Source organism: Macaca mulatta, chromosome 15 (assembly GCF_049350105.2).
Source record: "Macaca mulatta isolate MMU2019108-1 chromosome 15, T2T-MMU8v2.0, whole genome shotgun sequence".
NCBI lineage: Eukaryota > Metazoa > Chordata > Mammalia > Primates > Cercopithecidae > Macaca > Macaca mulatta.
Window position 1 is genome coordinate 37,816,592 of NC_133420.1, and position 27,609 is coordinate 37,844,200.

Below are 27,609 nucleotides of genomic sequence, written 5' to 3' on the forward strand. Positions count from 1 at the left end.
AGAGAGGGGTGGGGCAGGTGGGTAGTGAGGACCCTTTCTGCTTGGGTTCCTGCCATCTGTGCTCTTCTGAGAAATACTTGCACAGATATACCTTGGTTGAATACGTACCAGTGTGTGAAAACTCGGATTGAGCCATAATATCACTGGAGTGCCTTTTGCAAGCAGTCGCAACAGTTGACTTCCTAAATGGAAGCTGAGTGGGCCGAGGCGCCGGGTCGGCGTGGCGCTGTGGAGCCGGAGGCCTGGTTCCAGTCCCGACGCTCGCGCTTCTGTAAGTGAGAGTTACTCTTGCCCAGTACTGTTACAGAGTTGGGAGCCTCAAATTTTGGAAGCAGCTGCACAAGACCGTTTCCACAAATGGGTGACTCTCTTCAGTGCCTCAGTGGCTGGTCTTAAGCAAGTTTAAAGTACTGTTTTAAGTTCTGTGGCTATGTTGTGCCAAACCCCTATTAACCTCAGTAGGGAAGGCTCAGGTTCAAGAGGCCTGAGAAGAGACCCACAGAGCCAGCAAACGGGATGTGGGCTTTATTAGAGGCTTTCATACAGGGAACAGTCCAGAGGCGGCAGACTGGACAGGGGAACTGCTTTTCATACAGAAACAGATGGTTCAGTGGCAGCGGCTGAACAACACAACCCACAGCCCCAGGTGGGGCAGGAAAACCGCCACCACTTATAAACAGCATGCAGTTTATGTAGCATTTTTCACTTAACCTTCCCCCAGGGACCTCTGCCTGGGAACCTTTTAACCCAAAACTCAGGGCCTCAGTCCCCTGTACAGCCCGCGTCCCATGAGATGGGCTGGGGGGCTCAGATATTCCTCGCAAACAAGGAACAAATCTCCAGGTTGGCTGCTCCCCGATTCTCTAACTTGGAACAACATTAAGATGCGTGTGCCGTACAGGGTCGTTCTAAGGGTATGCTTAAGCTATTGCTATCAGGGCGTTTACCCTCCAGGCAGATGTGCACAAATGTAAGCATGTGTGGTTGCGGGGGCAGTGGGGAAGAGGCGAGTAGGTTGTACAGTGTAGTAGATACAGCTCAGGCAAGGCCTGGAAGTCAGACCTGGGCTCAGATGTCCCCACAGGGGAAGAGTCCCACCTTGCCTGGCACATGGTCAGTGCACAGCCCATGGGAGCTGAACTTGGTCGTTGGCAAGGGCTTGAGGTGGAGGGATTGGAGGAGAGATCCACATTGGATTCTGGTACGTCCCGGGCCTGTCTGGTTGGTGAAGCCAGGCATACGTGGGAGCAGGACCTGCAGAGGAGGGGCTCCAGGAGTCCAGCTGGCCATTTGCTTCAGGTCACCCACAGCTTTTCAGGAACACAATAATCTAAAAGTAAGTGCATTTTTATCCCCCAGTTTAGAGTCAGGTAAAATACTTTCAACCTTGGGCTAGTGAAGGCCCTCCCTCTTCTGGGAGGTGGAGGAGCAGCCTGGTTTGTTTGGGCTGGATTAGTGCCAAGAACAAACTCTGCAAATAAGACAATTTGGACCTTGGAAAAAGCTCCATTGTCCCTGGTGAGTTAATTTTACCAGCAGCTGAATTCAGGAGGCTTTGAAGCAGTAATCAGAAAATGCCTCAATTTCCCGTCAGTGAAATTAATCACCACGTGTGCTGGAGGAGCTGCACCTGAGAGAAACAGCTGCAGGGACTAAATATATAGTGAGAGAAGGATTGGGAGACAGGCCCAGGGCCCCCTGCTTGCCCTACCTTGGAAATGGTGCTTTGATCTCACTTCCGAGGCCCACCTCCCCACCTCCCTATCAGGGTCCTGGAGAGTAAAATCCTCGCCCCTCTGACCGGCGCTCACCTGGATGGCAGTAGCCACGCTGTGCATTTCAGTAATCTGCATCACCTCACCCATTTTACAAATGAGAAGACCAGATGTAGCCAGAATTTGAACCTGAGTCTGTTAAAACCTGATGTCCCTTGGATTATCAGTATTCCCCCTAAATGCCATCTCTTCGAAAAACTGCAGCATTTCCCTGTTACAAATCAACATTTTCTCACTCTACCCTTTCCAACAAAACATCTCTGGATGACCAGAGCAGGGTCCAGAGACCCACAATTGAATTCCTCAACACAGCAGCCCTGAGAACTGCTTGTAAATGGGTGGTGGAAGGGAGAAAGAGTGATCTTGTTAATAAGTTCTCGGCATTGTGGAAGCCGAGAAACCTGCCTGGGGGATCTGGCCTTGCCAAATTGCCTCTTCAATCTTGGCCATATTTTAGGGCTAACTCAAAAATGCAATTATCAAAATTACTCATCCCATCTCCTGAGAAGCCCAGGACTGTGCCTCAGGGGCTAGACCTGTTTACCTCTTGCCACAGATGGGCGCCAGGTGGGGTGGGGGTGAGCAGATCCAGAGAACCAGGCCCCCCAGGTGGAGCCTTCTACTGGAACCAAGCCTCAGTTTCCTTATTCGCAAAAATTATGAGATGTAGAAAGATATACAATGGCTAACTGTGAGACCCAGACATGGCCAAATTGCTGGGGTTCATCCGTTCACCTCAGTGAAGGATCTGCCTCTGGCCAGCAGCACATGCTAGAGACATCCTTGCACCTCCTTCTTCCTCACCCTCCATATCCCATCCATGATCAGGGCCACTCCACTTGTATCTCCCAAGGCCATCGGTTCATTCATCTCCACTGCCACCTCAGTCCAAGTGACCATCAGCTCTCCCCTGGACAGCTTAGTGTAATAGCTTTTCAGTTGGCCTCCCACATCCACCCCCCGCCAAATGTCCACCATACCACAGCTAGAGTGATTCTTTAAAAGGCAAAGCAAATCATATTATCCCCCTTGTTTAAAATGTTAGAGGATGCCTCTCACCACACCTAGTGTGGTCAGCAAGCCCTCAGTTCCCTGAGTCCCCCTGTCCGCCCTCTTGGCTCCCTGTGCTCCAGTCTCTTAGGGCTTTCGTCTCTGTCCACAGGACCTTTGCACATGCTGCCCGCTGCCTAGCATGCTCTCACCCTGGCTTCTCCTGCTAGTCGGAGATGGCTTCCGGATCAGGAGCCGCTATTCTGCATGGTCAGAGGGTGATTATCCCCCTTCACTGGCACTTGGCCGCTGTGTGACTTTGGGTTCTTCCTCTCCCTGTCATTGACCTGAAGCTCCGTGAAAACACAGACCTCATGTGGTTTGCTCACCACACCAGCCCCGCTGCCTGGGACGGGGCCAGCAAATATATTCACTCAGCAAACATTGCCAGAGCTTCTCCCACCTTCTTCTGGAGGAACTCTGGAGGAACTTGGTTGGGAGAAGAGACAAGTAATATAGTGAATAGGGAACATTTGCTTAGACCTGGGGTCCTGGGATCCTGGGGTCCTCGGAGCCTGGCTGTCTTTGGAACATCGTCATAGGCAGTCATCATAACAGCCCTGGGTGGGAGGGACTGCTTTTTTCATATGAAGGACTGGGGCACGGAGTGACCCCCCAAGATCACAAGGCTTCAGATGGAGGCCCACAGGCTTCAGAGCCCAGCTCCCTGCCGCTGCGTGCGAATGGCCAGTTCAGTATGGCCAGTGCCCAGGCGGCTGGCCAGGCTGGAGTGCAGCTGACACTGGCAGCGTCTGCTTCCACTTGCAGCCCACTCAGGCGGTTCCTGCCAGTGATCCAAAGCCCAGCCCTGCTCCTGGTGAGGCCCAGAGAGGCCTCATCCTTGCTGGGAGGTAGGCAGTTGGAGTTGCTTCTGACTCATCCTTTTAGACCTCTTTGTCCTCAGGGTTGCCCAGGTCCCCTCTTTTCCTGTTGACCCCATTCCCTGGGAAGCCGCCGGCCCTGCCTGACTGGAGAGGGCAGCACTGGGCAGGGCTCACCCCTCCAACTGGATCACAATGGGACTAAGTGCACGGTGGTTGCCAAGCGCCCTCCCCGACGCGCCTCTCTCAAATGCAAAAGCACGTCCTTGTTAACAGGCATTCACGGGAGAGCTTAATTACATGTTTTCAGGTCTAAAACGATCCTCTGTTTGTGTTAATGCCACTTTCTCGTTCCAAACAGAACAGCATGTGGTCCCAGCTCGTGTGTGACACTGGCCGATGGTATGGGCAGACACAGGGAAGAAAGAGGACGAGGTCGCCCTGGCCTCGCCCTCATCTTTATCCAAAACGATGGTGGGGTCGGCGGCCACAGACAGAGAGTGACCGGGCCCGGGGCTCCTTTGTGGTGGAAGCCAGAGGCTGGGAGCCCACCTGGAGAGTGTGGAGTGGGTGTGAGAGGGAGACACAGGTGGGCGGGGTGTAGACACTCAGCATAGGAAGGTATTTGTAGACAGTCTCAGTTACACACTCAGCATCTGCTGGCACCTACCCAAGCCCAGAGCTCCCAGAGCTGCCAGAGTCCGGCGGGCGCCCGAGGCACTCCCAGTCAAGCGTGGGAGACAGGCCAGCACACAGGTGATCCGTGGTCATGATAAATGGTCACAGGGGGCCATGGACACCCAGAAAATGGGCTCCTACTGGGCCCTGGAAATGAGCAGGGGAGGTGTCCTGGGGTGACCCTGGGCGAGCAGTAAAGGCCAACTGGGAATTGTGGGGCGGAGAAGGGGTGGGGCTGGGGCTCCCAGGCAGAGGAAACAGCAGGGACTAGGGTCTGTGAGTGGTGCATTGGCCTGGCTAGAGTCAGTCAGCAGCATGGGAAGTGCCTCCAGTGGCAGCTTGAGGCGGGTGGGTGTCATCGGGAGCAGCAGGGGAGGCACGGGTAGGTTTTTGTCTGGGAAGGGGTGGAGGGACGTTGCCGAGTGTCCAGGGTGCAGGCTGGAGGGTTCTCACCTGGTCAGGGGCCGGGAACAGAGAGACAGGGTGGATTTGGGACACTTATGAGGACCTGGGGACCCGTGTGTGTATGTCTGTGTGTGTGTGTCTGTGTGTGTGTATGTGTGTGTGTCTGTGTGTGTGTATGTCTGTGTGTGTGTGTGTGTATGTGTGTGTGTGTGTGTATGTGTGTGTGTGTGTGTCTGTGTGTATATGTGTGTGTGTGAGTGTGTCTGTGTGTGTGTATATGTCTGAGTGTGTGTGTGTCTGTGTGTGTGTATGTCTGTGTGTGTGTGTGTGAGTGTGTGTGTGTGTGAGTGTGTGTGAGTGTGAGTGTGTGTGTGTGAGTGTGTGTGAGTGTGAGTGTGTGTGTGTGAGAGTGAGTGTGAGTGTGTGTGTGTGAGTGTGAGTGTGTGTGTGAGTGTGTGTGTGAGTGTGTGAGTGTGTGTGTGTGTGTGAGTGTGTGAGTGTGTGTGTGAGTGTGTGAGTGTGTGTGAGTGTGTGTGTGAGTGTGTGTGTGTGTGTGAGTGTGTGTCAGTGAGTGTGTGTGTGTGTGAGTGTGTGTGAGTGTGAGTGTGTGTGCACGCCCTGGCGGTGGGGGTGAGGAGGAGAGGGTCCATACTGCAGGTTTCTGGCCCAGCCAATGGTGTGGGCATCTCCACAGGGAGAGAACAGTACGGAGAGTATGGAACAGTATGGAATGCCAACTGCATCTTTCAAGGTGGGCAGAATCTACAGGGTTGGGATAGGGGAGGAAACAGCCTGTGCAAAGGCGTGGAGGCCACTGAGGGACCCATGGTAGTGGAGTGTGGCCGGGACATGAAACAGGAGGTTGGATACGAGGTACTGTAGATTTGGGCCTCTTTTTTTTTTTCTTTTTTCTGTGTGTGTGGCATTGGGAAAACAATGGTGATTGTTCCAGCGATGAAAGAGAAAGCCCTGGGAGGAGGCAGAAAAAAAACTCTAGATGGGGGAGGCCAGTCAGGGGAGGGGGTGAGGAACTTGGTCATCTCCCAGGCAGTGAGCCCCATGTCTGTGAGGACACAGAAGCCCACTCTCTTCTTGCTGCTGTTGCAGGAAGGCTGATGGCAAGAAAGAAAGCCGGCCTCCTACTCAGATGGGGCCATGGGGGTGGCCTCCCCGGGGACTACCTGGGACTCCTGTTTTAGGTGCAGTCTCTGGGCCCCACCCCTAGAGTGAGCCAGTGACCCAGCCGCACGCAGCCCCTGTCTGGATACAGGACAGTGGTCCAAGCAGCTGCCTAGCAAGGGCCTGTGCCACAGAAACAGAGATGATTTGAACTCTCCGAGCCTCAGTTTCCAGCCTCACCTTTAAGGTGGGGGTAACAACCTCCTGTTTTCTACCCAGGTCTCCTCCTCCCTTGAGAGTTCCCTGTCTTTGAGTTCAGAGCTCCTCCAGGCTCTGCAACAGGCCATCCTGTCCTCTTCCCAGCCCAGCGGATTCTGCTTCCTTCCTCTCTCCTCTCCCCTCCTCTCCCCTCCCGTCCCCTGCCCTCCCCTCCTCTCCCCTCCCGCCCCCTGCCCTCCCCTCATTATGATGTCCTTTGTACAGATGAAGAGGAAGTCACAATATGTTAGGTATTGCAATGATGAAATAGCGCCTATGGTAGGCAGAACGACAGCCCCTAAAGATGTCCATACTCTAATCTTGGAACCTGTGAATATGTTACTTTATATGACAAAAGGGAATTTACAGAGGTAATTAAAGTTAAAGACCTTGAGATGGGAGATCTTTCTGGATTATCCAGGTAGGTCCACTCTAATTCCATGATTCCTTAAGGGAGAAGAACTTTTCCTAGCTGTGGCCAGAGAGAGATGTGACACCAGGGAAAGCGTCAGAGAGTGGCTGAAGGCAGAGGGAGGGGCCACGAGTCAAGGAACATAAGTGACTTTGGGAAGATGGAAAACGCAGGAAACAGATTCTCCCCTAAAGGCCCCAGAAAAAGAGCACAGTCCTGACTACTCCTTGATTTTAACCCAGTGAGACCCGTGTCAGACTTCTCCCTATGAAACTGTAAGATGATAATAAATGTGTTGTTTTAAGCCACAAAGTTTGTGCTAATTTGCTATGACAGCAGTAGTAAATGAATCTCATGCCTCAGTCAGTACAAGTATGATCATATGAATTTAGAGATGATATGCATATGCTTGTAGTGTGTAATTTCTTTCTTTCTTTCTTTCTTTCTTTTTTTTTTTTTGAGACAGAGTTTCGCTCTTGTTGCCCAGGCTGCAGTGCAATGGCACGATCTTGGCTTATCGCAACCTCCACCTCCCGGGTTCAAGCGATTCTCCTGCCCCAGCCTCCCAAGTAGCTGGGATTACAGGCATGGGCCACCGTGCCTGGCTAATTTTGTATTTTTAGTAGAGATGGGTTTCTCCACGTTAGTCAGGCTGGTCTTGAACTCCTGACCTCAGGTAATTCACCCACCTCAGCCTCCCAAAGTGCTGGGATTACAGGCATGAGCCATCGTGCCCAGCCTTGTAGTGTGTAATTTCTTAATGACAGGGGCCACTGAATAGATAACCTGTGTGGTAGTGAGCTCCCCATCCCTGGAGATATGTGACAGAGGCTGCCTGCTAGCTGTTGATGATGTTGTAGAAGGGATTTCTTCTCAATTGGCAAGTGCTTGGACCAAGCACTTCCTCCAGAGAGTCTCCAGAGATTACAGTGAGAAGCCACGTGGCCCAGGGCTGGAGGAGGTCGTGCTTCTCTCTGCCAGCTGGGAGGCCTGTCACCACCTACAGGGTCTCCCTTTAGGCGTGTTATTATATGTGGTTCCAGGACTCCATTACTTCAGAATGCTTCTATGTAATGTATTGAAGGAATTATTGAAATGTGTAATTACAGTGTGCATTGTAATATAAAACAAGTCTATTATATTCATTTGATGGAACTGTGCTCCATAATGTCTATTCTCATATAAAAGACTCTGCCATTAGAGTGTTATATTGTGTGATGGTAATTGTCCGTCTGCAGACACTGTCTCCTGTCTTCACCCAGTTCTCTTTCTTCCTCGCAACGCTCCTGCTACCATGAAACTGGAATACCCCAACTTCCCAGGTGAGAAGGCACTTCGGGGTGATTGGGTCCACCCCACATTAGACAGATGGGGAAGGTGAAGCCCTGAGCCCAGAGCTGGTAATGCCAGCATCTCCCAAGTCCCAGCCAGTGTCCAGCCTGTGGTTCCCAAACACCTGTGAATCGGAACCCTTTGTTCAAAAAGAAATCTTATGTGGAACCCCAATACACAAAGCAGGTGGGTCAGCTCTAGGGCAAGCAAAGATGGGGCCCCCAGGGTCCTGAGTGCTTGGGAGCCCACTAAGCCTCACCCCCACTCTGAGGTCCCTCTATCAAACAGTAGGGCTTCAAGGGACACCTCATGAAAACCAGTGCCTCAACCCCTTCCTGGTCCAGATGGGAAAAATGAGTCCCTGAGTGTGGCAAGTGCTTGCCCGAGATCACACTGTGAGTTGGAGGCAGAGCTGGGATCGGCACTCGTGTCTTCTCAACCTGCATCTCTCCATCACAGTTGCATTGAGAACCCTGGCTGTTCTCAACTCTGTCTGAGTTGGAATTACCAGGGACTTGTCAGCATGAGGATTAGAACCCTGGTCCCACAGACTGTGGTGTGATGAGTCTGTGGCAAGGTGCAGGGCTTCCTGTTTTTGAAAAGAGCCCCTGAGGCCCCTGCTGCACAGAGTGAGTTAAGAACGTCTTCCTCCTGAACGTCGCTCCGGTTTGTGCTCCTCACTGCATCTCCCCGCCCTGCCCTAAGTCAGGCCCCATCACCTGCGGTTGTCATCTTTCCACAAATATTTATAGAGTAGGAACTGTCCCAGGCCCTTGGGACAAAATAAAGACCTCTGCTTAGATTCTAGCTGTGGACGCCCGTAATAAACAAGCCCATTGTCTCCTCTGTTAGAGGGGAAATGTGTTATGGCAAAAAGGGCTGGAGTGCGGGGCAGGGGAGGGTGATAGAGGGGAGCTGGTATTAGGATCTAACTGGGCGGGGCAGGACAGGGGATCCTAGTGGAAAGGGGATGTGATCAGAGAAAAGTCATCCCAATACCTCCATTGCCTGGATCTGTGCAGTAGCATGTTGAGAACAGAAAATGAGAAAATACTGCTCTCTCAGGTTGCCTGCCTTGCCGTTGGGTTCTGAAGTCAACCTGCTTGGGCTGGGTTATCACAGTTTCTCTGCCTTCTACCTGCAGCCTTGAAGTGAACGGCAGTCAGATTTAGGCCTGAGCTGGGCTGGGGACAGTCTCCTTCTGTCTCCACCCCAGAGCCATGGAGCCTTGGCATCATCTGTCTTTTTCTCCAAAGTCCTGCTGGCCTTGAGATTAACCCATGTAAGCAAATGCCTCTGGTTCACTGGAGGAATCAGACATGGAAGCTCGGATTGCAAAGCTCTACACACAGTCTCAGTTCTTACATCCCTGTGCGGCTGGGTTTAATTCTCCCATTTTTCAGAAGATTAAATAAAGCTCAGTGAGGTTAATGCACTTGCTTAGAGTCATGTCCCCAGTAAATCGAGGAGCTGATAGTGGAGCTAGGTCTGTTTGACTGTTTCTACTACGTCATGTCACCTCACTAAATGTTTGCTGAACTGCTGAGGGGAGGCGTGGAATATTAGGCTGGCTGAGTTAGGATCCCCAGGCTGGCAATTCAGAGCGTGTTATTCAAATCCAGCTGACTCCTGTTTTACAGTAACCATCATCAAAGGCCGCTGTTAACGGGAGCCCACATCTTCCTTTGTGCATTTGAAAAAAATCCATCTCAAAGCCATCACGTCCATGCAGTGACCACGGAGGAGTCAGTAGGAATTAAATCTGAAGCCAGAAACAGGAAGAAGCGAGAAGAAGGTCATCTTTTGAAATGACAAAGAGGTGCTATTTTCTCAGTCGGGCAGGCCCAGCTACTGTAGCACCAACTGGGCCGCGAATTTTAATTCCGATCTCTGCAGCTGCTAATGTGCTTGTCGCTTGGAGAATAGACACTAATTGACAAGCAACTAAATAAATAACGTGTAACATGAAAGCAAACACAAGCTTTAAAAGAGAAAAAATAGCAAAAAGGATGAAATTAAAAATGCGGGGGGTTGAACAGTGTTTTCCACACTCCATTAAAGTGACATCAAAAAGCTTTTCAAAATATTTGTTTTATGGTGAAGATACAGTTAGGAATCATCTGAGCGTCTGTCCCCACGCTGCTGTGCTGGAGATCAGAGGGAGTGCAGTGAGAAGAGGAGAGAAGTTTCTTCAAAAAGAGCTGGAGAGACGCAAGCTGCGTGCCTGAGGGATGACATGTCAGCCTCTTGGTCTTACAAGGTGACAGACCGAGGCCCAGAGAGGCCCAGTGGAGCACCAGAGTCACCCATTGGGTCCCTGGGAGGTTAAGCCTCTGGTATGGATTGAATTGTGTCCCCCCAAAAGACATGTTGAAGTCCTAACCCCTAGTACCTCAGAATGTAACCTTGTTTGAAAATGGGGTCATTGCTGATGTCATTAGTTAAGATGAGGTCTTACTGGAGCAGGGTGGACCTCGGTCCAGTATGGCCGGTGTCCTTGTAAGAAACGGGAGAGACAGGGGAGAAGGGCACCATGTGAAGACACAGACATAGCGAGAAGATGGCCACGTGACAACAAGCCACGAGGCAGGCACAGATTCCACCCCGAGCCTCAGACGGAGCACGGCCCTGCTGACACCTGGGTTTCAGACCTCTGCCCTCCAGAACTGCAAGAGAGTAGACTTCCGTTGTTCCAAGCTGCTGAGTGTGCGGTGCTTTGTTCCAGCAGCCCTAGGAAATGAATGCAGCCTCTGCTGCCTGTGCTCCTGCTCCCTGCTCTGCCAGCCCAAGATGGACATGAGTCCCGCGTCCTGGCTGGAGACACTGCTTCTCAGAACTCCCCAGATGTCCTCCCGCTAGTTGTGCTCTGATCATATAGCCATGAAATTTCACTGGCGTTCCCCCATTTTCATTATTCATGTAGTTTTTGCTATCTAGACTACAAGAATCTTTTCAAATTTCAATTCAATTTGTTCAACAAGTACTTCTTGAGCTTCTTAACCAAATAGACCTGCCTTTCTCAGGGGCCACCAGCCCTTCTCCCCTCCTTCTCCGCTCCCTCCAGACCAGCCGTGGGGCTCCCTTGCTTTTCCCTAAGCACACCCGACATGCTTTGCCTCAAAGACCGGCCGCTCTCTCTGCTGGAATCCTCTTTCTGCAGACATCCGCATGGCCTAGTCTCTCACCTCCTTGATGTCACCATCTCAGTCAGGACTACACTGACCTTCTGCCCCTATTCATAATCCCAACCTGCCCCTGTGTACCTGATGCCACTTAGCTGGCTTCGTGCTGTGTGATTTTTGTATGTGTTATGCTTATCCTTGGTCATGTTTTCCCACCATAGACTATAAACTCCATGAGGGCAGGGACTCCTCTATGTTGCTCACCTAGAATGGTGTCTGGCGCTCAGTAGATACTTGTTGATGAGTGACACTCTCCCTGTGCTGAGCACTGGGGAGGCTGATATGTGGTCCTTAAATAGCTCACAGCATCCTAGAGGACCAGCATGCACTGATAATTCCAGCTCAGGTGCTATGAGCAGCAATAGGCTGACTGCCACGGCAGACCAAAGAGTGGTGAGTCACTCTTTCTGGGGTGGCCAGAAGGGTCTTCCAGAGGAGGTGTGGTCTGTAACAAGTAGGCAGGTGGTGGTAGGAGGGGCTGGCCTGGTCCCAGTATGCAAAAGCATGGAGGCAAGGAGAAGCATGGTGAGATCCCATTCCCATGAGACATAACGGGGTGCTGTGGTGAGGCTGTGCGTGAAAGATGGCAGGGTGGGAGATGGGCCCGGATGGGGAGTGGGGCCTGAGCCTGAGGGCTTCATCATCCTGGGGTGAGGCAGGGACAAGTCATCTCCAGGTTGCAGAACATCCACTTCTAGCCCCTTCACCCCCCGGGCTTAGCATCAATCCACTGGAGACAGTTCCCGCCACATCAGGCTGAGCCCCTCCTTTCTCCCAGCTCTATGAGCCCAATCGTACCACTTGGAACTTTTGGGTAACAAGTGACAGAAACCTCATTCAAAGGAAGTTAGACCATAAAGGGGCTTTAAGTGTCTCGTGTAACCAACTGGGAGGGGCAAGAGTGGAGCAGCCTCAGAAGGGGCTGGAAGCAGGATCTCTCCATGCCGCTCCGTGCCTCTGTGGGCGACTCACATCTCTCTTAGGTAGGCTGGGAGTGGGGGCCACACTAGTGGAGCAGCATCCATGCTCACACTGTCGTCTTCTTCTTCTTTTTTATTTTTATTTTTATTTTTTTGTAACAGGGTCTCCCTCTATCACCCAGGCTGGAGTGCAGTGGCACGATCTCAGCTCACTGCAACCTCCACCTCCTGGGCTCAAGCGATCCACCCACCTCAGCCTCCCAAGTAGCAGGGACTACAGGCGTGCCCCGCTTGCTCAGCCTTTTTTTCGGAATTTTTTTGTAGAGACGGGGTTTCACCATGTTGCCCAGGCTGGTCTTGAACGCCTGAGCTCAAGGAATTCACCCACCTCCCAAAAGTGTTGGGATTACAGGTATGAGCCACCAGGCTCGGCCCATGCTCGCACCTTCTCAGCTTCGTAACCAGAGAGGAAAATACTCTCTGCCTGCAGCTGTGAGAACAGTCCCAGGGAAGGAGCCAGTTGGCTCAAACCGAGTTGTGAGCCTACTCAGGAAGCACCCTCGTGGCTGAGAGTAGGGTCCTGGGTGAAGCAAGCACCTCTCATTTGGACTCCTGGCTAGGGTAGAGTCTGGGGAGCTGAGTTAAGGGCAGCAGATCCCCATACAAGGGTGGGAGCGGGGAGACATTTACCAGAGCACTGGGCAGTCTCAAATGCTGTCATGTAGGACCTGTCCAGGCAGCATCTGGGTCTTACCAGAGGCCTCCAAGTCACCATTTGCAACAGACCCCATCTAAGTACCAGGGTGAAGATCTAGAGTCAGAGCCTGGGTTGGGAGAATTTTTTCCAATATGTCCTAGCAATTTCTCTTCTGTGAGCCTCAGTTTCCTCACTTGTAAATGGGGAAGACAGGCTTGGCTTTAAAAGGGTTTTTGTGGAGGGATCCGTGCTATGAAAAGTGCAGAAGCACTTGATACATGCTCGAGGGCTGTGCATTCATGAGGTCACAGGCCTCACATAGATCCTGCGACGGAGGGAGGGATAAGCTGGTGGAACAGTGGGTTGTGAGCCCAGAAGGGCCCTCGGAAGCTGGTTAGTGCCATGCATTCATTTCTCAGCGGGGAGACCAAGGCCCAGGAGGGGGAGCAGCTCATCTGAGGCCTCCGATGCCTGCTCTGGGAGGTCTGCCACAGCCCCTCGAAGTGGGAGCTGACGTGACAAAGTGGCGCCGAGGAGGGTGCCTGGCATAAAATGAAATTGCTTATCAGAGAAATAACGCTAAAAGTAAAATAAATTACACTTTGCACTGACGTCGTAATTTTAAAAATTAATTAAGAATAAAAAGAAGATGCATCTCAAAGGAAGGGAGAAGTCTAATTTTGACAGACAGTAATTAATTCCTTCGTTCAGGGATTCATTAGCGAGCCTGAAGTACAAATTGCTCCTTTGCAGGGCCTGAAATCCCCAGGGGCTTTTGCAAGGCAGTGCCGGGTCTAAGGGCCCATGGCAGGGAGGCTAGTTCTGGGGACTTGTGTCCGGGGCCCCCAGCACTGACTCCAGGCTGCGCTGCTCTGAGTTTTGGAGCAGGTGGTCCCGTGGAGTGTGACTATGGGCCTCCCACTCCTAACCATGCCGTGGTCAGGCTGTGGACTCTTAAAACTGAGCACCTACTGTGTGCTCTGCTGGGGCTGGCTGGGTGCTGAGTGCCTATGGGGAACTGGATAGGGCTTTGGCCCTTGCTGGGCTCACAGTCAGATGGAGGAGATGGACCCTTCTTACATGTGCTACTTGTTGTGCTGTGACTGGGGAAGGAGAGGTGGTTGGTGATACATGGGATGTGGAGGAGGTGGCTCCTAAGGGGAGTCTCAGAGGTTGATTAGGGATTGTCTAGGAAAGAAGGGGAGTGGGGCATTCGAGGCAGAGCAAAACACAAAGGGGAGAAACAGCATGGCCTCTGGGAGCTGCTTGCATGGGCACTGTCTGGAACGTGAAGTGTTAGAGGGAACACACAAGGCAGGCTGGGTGCCGTCCATGGGGAGGGCCTGGTAGCCTTGAATGCCAGGCTCATGAAGTTGGGCTTTATCCTGAGGATAGCAGGAGTCATTGGAGGGTCTAAGGCAGGAGGGTGGTTTGTATTTTAGAAAGAGACCACAATGTCTGAAGTCCCACCATTACGTCTACTCTTTTGTACCCTGAGTGGTGACTTTCCAGAACAGAGTTCCTTTCCTTCATGTCCCTAGGGCACATGGCTTCTTTTTACAATAGATGTCTTAATTTTGAAACAATCCTAGACGTACAGAAAAGTTGCAGATATGGTAAAAAAAACTTTCTATTCCTGAACCATTTGAGAATTATGCACCATCTGATACCTCAGTACACCTGAATAGTGTGTCTTTCATACAAATATGGACATTCTCCTACATAATCATATGATAATGGGTAACTGTATTAGTTACCTATTGCTGTGTAACAAATGACCCCCAAAGTTAGCAGCCCAAAATAAAGAGCATTGATTGTTTCGCAGGCACAACTTAGCCAGTGGCTGGGGGACTCCCATGAGATGCGGTCACACTGTCGGCCCGGGCTGCAGTCGTTCTGACCTGACTGAGTCTGAAGGACCCACGTCCAAGCTACTGAGCCGGTCATTAGGAGGCTTCAGTTCCTCCTGGGCTGTTGGGCTGTTGGGCTGTTGGGCTGAGGGCCTCTGTTCACCACCATGATGGGAAAACCTCTTAGGGCTTTCCACAGTATAGCAGTCAAAAAGACCACAGTCTTTTTGGAACCTACTCTTGGAAGTGACTCCCCATTTCTTCTGCCATATTCTCAGTCAAGGGAGTGAATACAGGGGGTGAGGTTCACTGGGGGCCGTCTCAAAGGCTGCCTACACAGCAACCATTGCCATCGGAGCATTCACATTGATACATTACTACTGTCTAATTCAGACTCCACCCAGGTTTCCCCAAACATCCCAATAATTGTTCTTCACAGCCCAAGGATCCGGGATCAGTATCATGTGTGTTGTACCCAGCCATCATGTCTCTAGTCTCCTTCAGCCTGGAACAGTTCCTCACTGTTTCCGGGATCAGTATCACATGTGTTGCATCCAGCCATCATGTCTCTAGTCTCCTTCAGCCTGAAACAGTTCCTCGCTCTTTCTGGGATCAGCATCATGAGCGTTGCACATAGCCGTCTCTAGGCTCCTTCAACCCGGAACAGTTCCTCACTCTTTTCTAAACTTTCAGGACCTTGACATTTTTGCCATTAGTTTCCGGAATGTCCCTTCATCTGGGTTTGCCTGATGGTTCCTCACGATCAGATCCAGGTCACGCTTCTGAGGAAGCGTATCCCAGAAGCCATACCTCGTCTCACTACCTTCTACCAGGTGGTGTGAGTTTGGATATGTTGCATTACTACGGTGTTCATTTTGATCACTTGATGTAGATGGTGTCTGTTACTTCTTTTACCTTTGTAATTAGTGATTATTTTGTGGAGGTGCTTTGAAACTACGACAATATCCCCTTTTACATCAAACTTTCAATTTAACTTTTCAATTAATTCACTTATTTCCATCTGTACAGACTCACAGTTTTATCTGAGTCTGTGAGTTATAATCCATGACTATCATTCCTTATATTGATGCCCACATTGTCTAAGGTTGGCCAGCAGGAGCCCCTTTGAGCTGGCTCCTGGGTCTTCCTGACAAGAAGCATTCACTCCTTGAAATTTTTACCTCTTCTGTCATCTCATGCAAGTCCCGCAACAGCCCTGTGACCATTATTCCCATTGTTTGTGGGAGGTCACTGAGATAGCTGTCTCCACCTCGCCTTTTGGCCTCAAGCCTACTGCTTTCCAAGGTGCTTTGTGAGCCTCATGCCCTAGGGCCCTTGATGGAAAGGCTGAGGAGGAAGAAGTGGGTGTATCCCTCAGTGCGGCCCCTGCCTTGGGGAGACCCTGGGAAGCAGGCTGCCGCCCTTCACCACATGTTCTTGCAGATAGAATATTCTTTGTGGGGCTCCAGCTCAGGCAACAGACCCTGGAGGGCCTTTGAGGATCCTTTGGTCACCCTTCCCCTCCTGACAGCCCAGAGAGAGAAAGGTACTTGCCCAGCATCACAAAGTGCACTACTGGCAGAGCTGCAATTAGAGCCCAGGCTCCCTCTTTCCTAGCTCAGACCCTGGAATAACCAGATGTGGTGGATATGTTCTGTGGGACAGGGGCACAGATCGTGAGAAAATGCGTGAATGTGGAGCCATGCCACCCTTCCCCCAGTGTGAGCTTCATCTCCTGACCTGTAGGGTGGGACACTCCCTCCAGGATCTTTCTGGCTGGTCCCCCCTGGCCCTCTAACCTCCTCTGGTGCCCTTTTCCCTTGTAGGGAAGACAGATGGTGGGAGTGGCTCAGTTATGCAGAATCAGTAGGCACCTATTACTTAGGTTAGAGTGGAAGACCTGATTTGGGGGGGATTTAGAGAACTACACGTTTATCTTCTGGAACTGTGAGCTGAGAGGGAGGGGAATTATTTGCATAAGGAACCCAGAGACTTTTAGGAGAACAGAGCAGAGACCACAGCTTCTACTGCCAGAGACACACAACTTGGGGGAGATCTATCAGGGAGAACTGGCACGGCCTTCAGTGAGGCGAGGAAGCGAGGAAGGGCAAGGAGGTCTGGAAAACAACCTCGCCTTTGGGTAAGGGGGACTGTCTCGTGTGTGGGTGGTGTTGGCACCCTTGGGACTGGCCACCTGGCATCCTGGATGTGTTACTGTGAACCAAGAGAGCAGCAAGGCTAAATGTACCAGCTATGACAATGCATACAAATGGTTAAAGCCTCTTACTGAACTGATGAAAACATTTATGCTGAGTGATCAGTAGTGAAAAACTAGAAGTACCTAAAATATTCAATAATAGTTGCTTGACTAAATAGATTTTGGTACCCTGGAGTATGATGCTGACCAAAAAAAACTTTAGAATTTTTAATGAAATGGAGATATGCTGATAATATAATGTTGAGTGGAGAAAGCAGGATGCAATATGTGATATGATTTCAGGGGTGTTAGTAAAACTGAATGGAACAGAGTCCACCAACATGTTAACCGGGTTTAAATCTGGGCTGTGGGATTGCGGGTGACTTATTTCCTTCTTTATCTTTCTGTGTTTGCTGCAATAAACAATATTACCTATATTACTTGCAATAAAAATATTATAAAAACAATATTACTTTTACAATAAGAAAAAATAAAACCCATAAAAATTTACAAAAGGAGCCTGACACCACTTAATTCGTAAGTGACACTATCTTAGTGGAAAGCCATTACTATTCCTTCCACGGTGGTTTTTCTTACCATATCCAGAGGCACAGACCACCTGAATCATACCCTGCTCCCTCAAAAATCCCCTGTTTCTGCATGAGGATGGCATTTATTTATTTATTTTTAAATTTTCTTTTCTTTTGATTTTTGAGATGGAGTCTCTCACTGTTGCCGGGTCTGGTGTGCAGTCGTGCGACCTCGGCTCACTGCAACCTCCGTCTCCCAGATTCAAGCAATTCTCCTGCCTCAGCCTCCTGAGTAGCTGAGATTACAGGCACCCGCCACCATGCCTGGCTAATTTTTTTGTTGTTGTATTTTTATTGGAGATGGAGTTTCACTATGTTGGCCAGGCTGGTCTCGAACTCCTGATCTCGTGATCTGCCCACCTCGGCCTCCCAAAGTGCTGGGATTACAGGTGTGAGCCGCAGCACCCGGCTGAGGATGGCATTTATAAGTGCAAAATAATAAAGGGAGAAAGGACCAGAAGAGCAAATACCTATGAGGAAGAAGAGGGAGAAGCAGGAGGCGAACATGGTGACAATTTTAGCTGAGTGACCCGTGATCCCTGGGGCAGTTGTTTTCTTTCCAGTGATTGGAAGGGGCTGCAGTGAGTCATTCACACTCCCTCACCCTCACCACTTGGGCATTATGGCATATATCTGTGGGGTGGTTGCGCAGAATTAGGTAAGATGCAATCTGTGGTCAGAGAACAGAAGTAGTTTGACCAAGGAACTGAACTAATCATCATAAAAAATAAACCCCAGATGGTTTATAAAGTACCTTTTCCTAATTTATTTCACCATCTCAACAACACCATGGGGGTAGATAGTATTATCTCTATTTTGGTAACAAGAAGGCTAAGATCAGAGATGCTAAGAAGTTTGTCCAAGTTGCATAGCTCCTAGCAGGATTTGGACTTTTGGCTGGCCGTCCAAATGTCGAGTTTTGGCCACATCCCTTGTGACCATCACTCTACCAGGAGATGTTCTGGCCACTGAAAACCGTTGGTGGCCTGATCCTGAAAGCCTTAGGGTCACCACTTGGGCTGTGGTTCTAACACCTTTTCCTGGAGTTCCTTGCTGGTGAACTCCTCTTCTTCCTAGAAGATTCCCTGGATTAGCACAAATGTCTTTCCCAGCCTTTTTTTTTTTTTTTTTTTTTTTTTTTAAGTGAATGGGGAATTCAAGCTCGGCATGGTGCCTCATGCCTATAATCCCAGCACTTTGGGAGGTTGAGATGGGTGGACTGCTTGATACTGGGAGATCAAGACCAGCTTGGGCAACATGATGAAACCCTGTCTCTACAAAAAATACAGAAATTAGCTAGGCCTGGTGGCATGCACCTGTAGTCCCAAATACTTGGGAGGCTGAGGTGGGAGGATCACTTGAGCCCAGGAGGTTGAGGCTGCAAATGGGCTGAGATCATGCCACTGCTCTCTAGCCTGGGTGACAGAATGAGATTCTCTCTCAAAAAAAGAGGTAGGAGGGAATTCAATGGGTAAGATAACAGAAATCTGAAGAATAATATGAGCTTCAGGCACATCCAGGAATTCAATAATGTCATCAGCTCTGATGTTGCTTCAGTCTATATGCAGATTCATGTCCAGTAGCAGGCAGATGGATACAGAAAGCCCCAGGGTACCATTCTCCTGACTTGACAATGCTGGCCTAAAGTCAGTATGTTCCCCAACAGTGCTGGTGAAAAAGTCCCAGGGAAGGTTCCGATTGGCCAGGATGGGTCATGTGATCACTCCTATGGCCACAAGGGCAGGTCTGCCCTACCTCACACATGCAAATGGGTATCCCCAGGGAAAGAGGGGTTTTTTCACCAAACAGAAACAGATGTCTATCAACAATTTAAGCTTTAAATATAGTTCTATTTCTTGACTCACCTTCTTTGGACAGTACTTGTTGCCTTTCGGCTAAGAAAGTTGAGAAATTGAGTACCCTTTATTGCCTTCCAACTCTCCTGTCCCTTACTGAATTTTGCAGTTACAGACATTATTCTTAGTTTGTCTACTGATTGCCTTTTTAAGTTTTAATAACCTACTAAGTATCTATTTCTTGATTTATTTCTTTTGAATTGTAAGTATTGATCTCTGCTATGAAAAATAAAGAAGTCCATGTACTTACACTTTGTTCTGTGTTTTCCATCTGCATCCAATTCTTCTTAAATAATTATTCTTACATTGTCAAGGTTCATAACATTTATATTCACTCTGTTACCATAATGGTCTTTCATGATTTCTCTATAGGTTAGTTCTAAAATTTTAAGCCCAGTAAAAATGTCATTTATATACTTTAGATTATGGAAATATTAACTGCAGAACCAAGTGATGTGATTAGGCCTGTAGAGACAAGAATGTAATCAATTCTATGTCTGGAAACCCTTACTGCTCAAAGGGAATGTTCTAAATATCAGGGTCAGCAGATTCTCTTATAATTTGGTTTGCACTTTCCTTGATCTTAACTTATCCTTAGATATCATTATTTCCTGTGTCTACTCTTTTTCTCTTTATTGCCAAATTTGCCATTTTAATGATTTTAAAGTGTATAACTCAGTGGCATTAAGCACATTCATAATACTATGCACTCATCGCTGCTGTCTAGTTCCAGAATTTTTTCTTTACCCTAAAAGGAAACCTTCCATCCATTAAGCAGTCACCCCTCATTCCTCCCTCTTACCACCCCCAGCAACTACTAATCTACTTTCTATCTTTGTGGATTTGCTTGTTGTGGACATTTAATATGAAGGGAATCATATAACATGTGGCCTTTTGTGTCTGGCTTCTTCATGTAACAAAATGTTTTCAAGGTTCATCCAGGTCGTAGCATGTATGGGTGCTTCATTCCTTGTTCACAGCTGAATGCTATTCCAATGTATGGATGTACCACATTTTATTTATCCTGTTGTCAATTGATGGATATTGTGGTTGTTTCCACCTTTTGGCTATTGTGAATAGTGCTGCTGTGAACATTTGTGTATCAATATTTGTTTGAATTTCTGCTTTCAATTTTTTTTTTTTTTTTTTGAGACAGGGTCTTGTCACCCAGGTTGGAGAGCAGTGGTGCAATCACAGCTTACTACAGCCTCAACCTCCTGGACTCAGGTGATTCTCCCACTTCAGCCTCCCAAGTAGCTGGGACTACAGGCCGTGTCCAACTAATTTTTGTACTTTTTATAGAGATGGAGTTTCACCATGTTGCCCAGGCTGGTCTTGAACTCCTGGACTCAAGTGATCCACTTGCCTTGGCCCTCCAAAGTACTTGGGTTACAGGCATGAGCCACTGTGCCCAGCCTGCTTTCAGTTATTTTGGGTAGATGCTTAGGAGTTAAATTGTTAGATTGTATGGTAATTCTATGTTTAATTTGTTGATGAATCACCTAACTGTTTTCCAAACTGTGGAACTATAGAACCCCGGGTAAAACTACTTTTGTCTGGAATTAGAAGCTGTGGGAGGCTGAATGGTCCCCTGAAATATCCAGGTCTTAATTCCTGGAATCTGTGAACATTATATGGCAAAGGGGACTTTGTAGATGTGATTATGGAACTTGAGAGGGAGAGATTATCCTGGACTATTCAGGAGGGCCCTAAATGTAATCCCAAGTGTCCTTACTAGAGGGAGGTTGGGGGAGATTCGTCTAGAGAGGAAGATGACATGACTACTGAAGCAATATTCTGTGCTACTGCTGGCTTTGAAGCAGGAAGAGGCCAGGAGTCAAGGAATGTAAGGAATGCAGCTCTAGAAGTTGGAAAAAGCCAGGAAACCAAGCAGAGTCTCCTCTGGAGCCTCTGGACTGTGTGCAGTCGGACAGCTTGGTTTCCCTCTAATGAAACTCCTTTCAGTCTTCTCACCTCCAGAAATGTAAGAGAATAAATCTGTGTTGTTTTAAGCCATTAAGTCTGTGATCATTGATTACAGCAGCCCTAGGCATTTAAGATAGAGGCCTTGCTATTTCCTGCAGCATTCGGTAGGGTAGATAACCTTGGTAGGTGGTGTGTTTGCTCTCCAGAAGCATTTTAAATTTTCTATCTCTCTCTCTCTCTTTTTTTTTTTGAGATGGAGTCTTGCTCTTGTCGCCCAGGATGGAGAGCAGTGGCGCGATCTCGGCTCACTGCAACCTCCACCTTCCAGGTTCAAGCGATTATCCCGCCTCAGCTTCCCAAGTAGCTGGGATTACAGGCACCTGCCACCACGCCCTGCTAATTTTTCTCTTTTTTAGTAGAGGCGGAATTTCACCATGTTGACCTGCCTGGTTTCAAACCCCTGACCTCAAGTGATTCGCCTGCTTTGGCCTCCCAAAGTGCTGGGTTTACAAGCATGAGCCACTGTGCCTGGCCCAAAATTTTCTGTTTATCTTTGGAGTGCCAAAAATCTCACCTAGAGCTGCATCTTTCTCATTCATCCTGCTTGGCGTCAGTGCCTTCTGTTCTCTGAGGCTACACGTATCCAGTATCCCAAGTGCAGCCCCTTGACAAATCTCCTGATGATGTCCCCATCCCCAAGGCCAGCATAGCTGTTGGCATTAGCGACTTGGAGCCTGGACCTTCTTTTAGCCTCTCTGGAAGTCCCAGGGTAAGTTCTGCTGTCTTGGACCATGGTTTGCTCAGGTTTCCCCTGTCAATTCATTGGTAGATTTTTGCTTATTTTTTTTACTTCAAACATTTTAAAACAGACACAAAAGCAGAGACTAGTATGGTGAAATCCCGAGGCCCATGATCCAGTTTCAACAGTGATATGGTTTGGATCTGTGTCCCCCACCCAAATCTCATGTTCAATTGAATCCCCAGTGTTGGAGGTGGGGCCTGTTGGGAGGTGACTGAATAATGGGGACAGATTTCCCTGTTGGTGCTGTTCTTGTGAGAGTGAGTCCTCATGAGATGTGGTCATTTAAAAGTGTGTGAACCTCCCCCTCCTCTCTCTCTTCCTTCTGCTCAGGTCATATGAGATGAGCCTGCTTCCTCTTTGCCTTCCACCATTATTGTAAGTTTCCTGAGGCCCCCCCAGAAGCAGAAGTTGCTATGATTCCCTATACAGCTTGAAGAACCATGAGCCAATTCAACTTCTTTTATTTTCTTTTTTATTATAAGTTTTGGGGTACAAGTGCAGAATGTGCAGGTTACATAGGTAAATGTCTGCCACGGTGGTTTGCTGCACCTGTTGACCCGTCACCCAAGTATTAAGGCCAGCAAGCGTTAGCTATTTTTCCTGAACTTCTCCCTCTCCCCACTTCCCCTCTTTCCCGACAGTATGCGTTGTTCCTCTGTGTTCATATCGTTCAGCTTCCACTTATGAGTGAGAACATGTGGTGTTTGGTTTTCTGTTCCTGTGTTAGTTTGCTAAGGATAGTGGCTTCCAGCTCCATCCATGTCTCTGCAAAGGTCATGATCTCATTCTTTTTTGTGGCTACCTAGTATTCCATGGTGTTTATGTACCACATTTTCTTTATCACTGATGGACATTTAGGTTGACTGCACATCTCTGCTATTGTGCATAGTGGTGCAATAAACATATACATGCATATATCTTTTTTTTTGTTGAGACGGAGTCTTGCTCTGTCACCCAGGCTGGAGTGCAGGGGCATGGTCTTGGCTTACTGCCAGCTACTCATCCTGGGTTCACGTCATTCTCCTGCCTCAGCCTTCCGAGTAGCTGGGACTACAGGTGCCCACCACCACGCCCAGCTAATTTTTTGTATTTTTAGTAGAGACAGGGTTTCACCGTGTTAGCCAGGATGGTCTTAATCTCCTGACCTTGTGATTCACCCACCTCAGCCTGCCAAAGTTCTGGGATTACAGGCGTGAGCCACCACGCCCGGCCACATATATCTTTATAATAGAATGATATATATTCTTTTGGGTATATAACAGCTATCAATATTCCTCTCTACTTGACTTACTTCCCCTGATTTCTTTTCCTTTTTCTCTTTGTGAAATCAGTGCTCTTCCCACCACCATTAAATATTGAGAAGTGATTCTACATGTTAGAACATGTAGAATATTGAGAAGTGATTCTCAATATTTAATGTGCTAACGAATCACCTGAGGATCTCATTAAATTCCAAATGCTGATTTGGTAGTTCTGGGGCAAAATCTGAGCATTTGCATTTCTAACAAGCTCCCAGGTGAAACGGTTGCTGCTAGTCCCCAGGGATGCACCTGAGTAACAAATTCTAGACCTCATGTAATTTCACCCCATACAGCCCAGCCTGTGCTGCTATAAAGCATGTAGAATTGGTGCACCTTTAAAATAATCAAATATGCATGCATACATTTTATTTGTTTATGTGTTGTTCTGTTTTTTTTCTTCTATTATATATGTTCCTCAAAGGCAGGAACTGTGCCAATTCTTGGCCCTCTGTATCCTAACCATTTGGTATGGATAGCCTTCCTCACTCTGAGAAGATTAAGAATTGCTTCTCTTACCACAAATTTTCTCTCTCTTTCTCCCTCTCTCTCCCTCTCTCTCCCTCCCTCCCTCCTTCTCTCCCCCCTCCTCCTCCCTCCCTCCCCTCCCTTCCTTCCCCCCTTCCTCCCCCCCTTCCTCCCCTCCCCCTGCCTTCTCTCCCTCCCCATCCCTTCCTCCCCCCAGTCATCGCCCTTCCCAAGCCTCTGCTAGTTCTGTTCTGGTAAGATCTCAAGCACTAGAGCAAAGTAGGGAGGTCGCAGTGCGGGGAGCTTTGGTGTAGGAGGTGGAGGCCTGGGATCTGGCTGTCAGCAGCCGCCTCCCTTAGCTGCTATCGGTGTTGCTTCAAATGTGCTTGACTTTGGAGCCGGCTACTCTCGGTTTCCCCTCCTCACTGCAAGATCCAGGCTGACCACACTTTCTTTGGTCTCTGCCTCAACAGCTAAGGAGAGGGAGGGCTCAAGAAGAGAGCTGCCTCTGTCCCCAAGGAGACGAGAACTATCTCCTGGGAATTAGCTGTGCAAATCCAGACCTGAAAAAGGACAGCAAATGTCACCTTTTCATTCCCCTGCATGATTAGAGCATTCAGTTAGGTCCCATCCAGGACTCAATGGCCCTTCTGTGGAAGGTGCAGAAGACAGACCTGGTCCCTGCCCTTGAAGCACTTCCACCTAGACCATCTTAGTCAGAGGGCTGCTATAACACACTACCAACTGTGAGGCTTAAACAACAGACTTTTAGATGTTTATTTCTCACAGTTCTGCAGGCTGAGGAATCCAAGATCAAGGTGCTGGCCAATTCAGTTCCTGGTAAGTTCTCTCTTCCTAGCTTATAGATGGCTGTCTTCTCACCATATCATCACATGGCAGAGAGGGAGGGGTACTGGTCTCTTCCTCTTCTTATAAAAACATCAATTTGGCCAGGTGCAGTGGCTCATGCCTGTAATCCCAGCACTTTGGGAGGCCAAGGTGGGAGGATTGCGGATTGCTTGAACTCTAGAATTCAAGAACCAGCCTGGGCAACATAGCAAAACTCCGTTTCTACAAACAGGAAAAAAAAAAAGATTAGCCAGGTATGGTGGCACGCCTGTAATCCCAGCTGCTTGGGAGGTTGAGGTGTGATATGGTTTGACTCTGTAGCCCCACCCAAATCTCACCTTGAATTGCGATCCCCATAACCCAGGGCAGGACCAGGTGGAAGTAATTGGATCATGGGTGTGGTTTCCCCCGTGCTGGTGTGATAGTGAGTTCTCATAAGATCTGATAGGTTTACAAGGTCTGGCATTTCCCCTGCTGGGACTCGTCCTGCTGGGACGCCCTATGAAGAGGGTGCCTGTTCTCCTTTGCCTTTGCCATGATGTAAGTTTCTTGAGACCTCCCCAGCAGTGCAGAACTGTGAGTCCATTAAACCTCCTTCCTTTATAAATTACCCCGTCTCAGGTATTTCTTCACAGCAGTGTGAGTACTAACGTAAGATGGGAGGAGGGCTTGAGACAGGGAGGTCAAGGCTGCAGTGAGTCACGACTGAGCCACTGCACTCCAGCCTGGGCAACAGAGCAAGACCTTGTCTCAAAACAAAGCATGAAAACCCCACAAATTCCATAATGGGGACTCCACCCTCAGTACCTTATCTATACCTATTCATAATTACATCCTAAAGACTTTACCTGCAAATTCCATTTGTTTCGAATGAGAGCTTCAACTTGTGAATTTGAGGGAGGCACGTACATTTAGTCAGTAGCACAGATCAACAAGAAACACATTTCATATTTCTCCAGGCCAGTGAGTAGCCAGACCTCTTGATAGTGGACATCCAGAATTAGGTAAGGGCATTCTGGGGATTGTGGTTTGGATGAATTCAATATTTCAAAGAGAGTCAAGAGCCAGGAAAAGATTATTTCTAGAAGAGCTGTATCAAATGGAAGCCTTTGGGCCTCTGTAAACTAGCCTGGGAGCTGGCACCTCGGAGGCTCTCAGGAGGACAGAGTCAGAGAAGATCTGCGATGGTGGGGCAGTTGTGGTGGAGCCTCTTCGGCACTCTGTGCAGTGCTTGGGACATCATGATGCTTAGTAAATATTGGATGAGTAAGTCAGTGTTGTTTTATATTCTTCTTGAAGAAATGGTTTGGGATCCGTGAAAAAATATTGCTGGATGAATGAATGAGAATATTATTCAAAACTCAGAATATGACTAGACCTCTGAAAAGTGTTTTCTCCAGATCCAGAAGAAAATGTTAGAGTTGTGTGTGGACCTTCACTCGAAGCTGGGCTCTTAAGAAATTGGAGCAGAAAATCTTAAGGAGGGTTAAGCCGACATGAACAGATACTTCGATGAAATATAAAGAGAGATGGATGAGATAAGGAAGGATTACAAGGGATTTAAAAGGCTATAGAATCATTACAACATCCTTGGAAACATTGGTGTTGAAATCGACTTTATGGAAAATCAAATCAGAGATGCAGAGGACAATCTTAAGTTCTCTTTGAAGGCAGAATAAAAGGATAAAGACAGAAACTTTGGGGGCGATAACAGATATTATGGTGGTTCTTGAGGAAGAACAGGACTATAAGCCCCAAGGCAGAAATTTTAAAATTTTGTTTATTTTATTTATTTATTTATTTATTTTGGGTCGGAGTCTCACTCTGTCGCCCAGGCTGGAGTGCAGTGGCGCTATCTTGGCTCACTGCAACCTCCGCCTCCCAAGTTCAAGCAATTCTCCTGCATCAGCTTCCTGAGTAGCTGGGATTACAGGCATGCGCCACCATGCCTGGCTAATTTTGTATTTTTAGTAGAGATGGAGTTTTGCCATGTTGGTCAGGCTGGTCTCAAACTCCTGATCTCAGGTGATTGGCCCACCTGGGACTCCCAAAGTGCTTTGATTACAGGCATGAGCCACTGCACCCAACCTTAAAATGTTGTTTATTTTTGAGACAGGGTCTTGGTCTGTTGCTCAGGCTGGAGTGCAGTGGTGTGATCAAGGCTTACTGCATCCTTGAACTCCTGGGCTCAAGCAATCCTCTTGCCTCAGCCTCTCAAGTAGCTGGGAATACAGGTGTATGCCACCACTCCTGACTAATTTTTTTTTTTAATTATTATTTTTAGTAGAGACAAGGTCTTGATATATTGCCCAGGCTGGTCTTGAACTCTTGGGCTCAAGTGATCCTCCTGCATCTGCCTCCCAAATTGCTGGGACTACAGGGAAGAGCCACTGCACCCCCTCAAAGCAGAAATTAAAGATCAGCTATGCAGGTTAAGAAAGCCCCCTCCTTCCTGATAAAGCCAATGGAAGGAGACCCTGGCTTGGATAAATCCTGGACTATGTGTTGAAATACAAGGAAAAAAGTAAAAACAAGTAGCTTGCAAGGATCCGGACAGGAAAAAGCAAAATATCGAAGAGGTAACTCAGCAAGAAACAAGTTGGGCTGGTTTCAGATTTCCTTTGAAGCAACAGGCCAGCATCTATGGAGTTGGAGAAGACATGGTTGCAGCTCACTGATTTTCTCTTTTTCCAAAGAATCTTATATATAGATATATAGACGCCGTGGCTCATGCCTGTAATCCCAGCACTTTGGGAGGCTGAGGCAGGTGGATCACTTGAGCCCAGGAGTTTGAGAATGGCCTGGCTAATATGGTGAAACTTTGTCTCTACTAAAAATGCAAAAAGTAGCCAGGCGTGATGGTGCATGCCTGTAATCACAGCTACTCGGAAGGCCGAGGCAGATGAATCGTTTGAACCTGGGAGACGGAGGTTGCAGTGAGCTGAGGTTGCATCACTGCATTCCAGCCTGAGCAGCAGAGAGAGACTCCTTCTCATAAAAAAAGAGAGAGAAACTGTTTCCTCATCTGTAAGAGGGGGATTATAACAGTGGTTATAGGACTCTTTTGGTGTAAAGTCCTTGGAACAGTGCCTGGCATATATCAGCTCTCAATAAATGAAAATGC

The 27,609-nt window shown here is 48.6% G+C and overlaps 1 long non-coding RNA gene across 1 annotated transcript; it reads left to right on the top strand.

Annotated features, from left to right (window-relative positions):
• Positions 1-4,567: 4,567 nt before the first annotated feature.
• LOC106993621 (uncharacterized) lies at positions 4,568-10,777 on the top strand. The gene is made up of 3 exons (XR_013404866.1): positions 4,568-4,672; positions 6,560-7,840; positions 9,491-10,777. It is a non-coding gene; the product is annotated as an uncharacterized LOC106993621 (long non-coding RNA).
• The last annotated feature ends 16,832 nt before the right edge of the window (positions 10,778-27,609 follow it).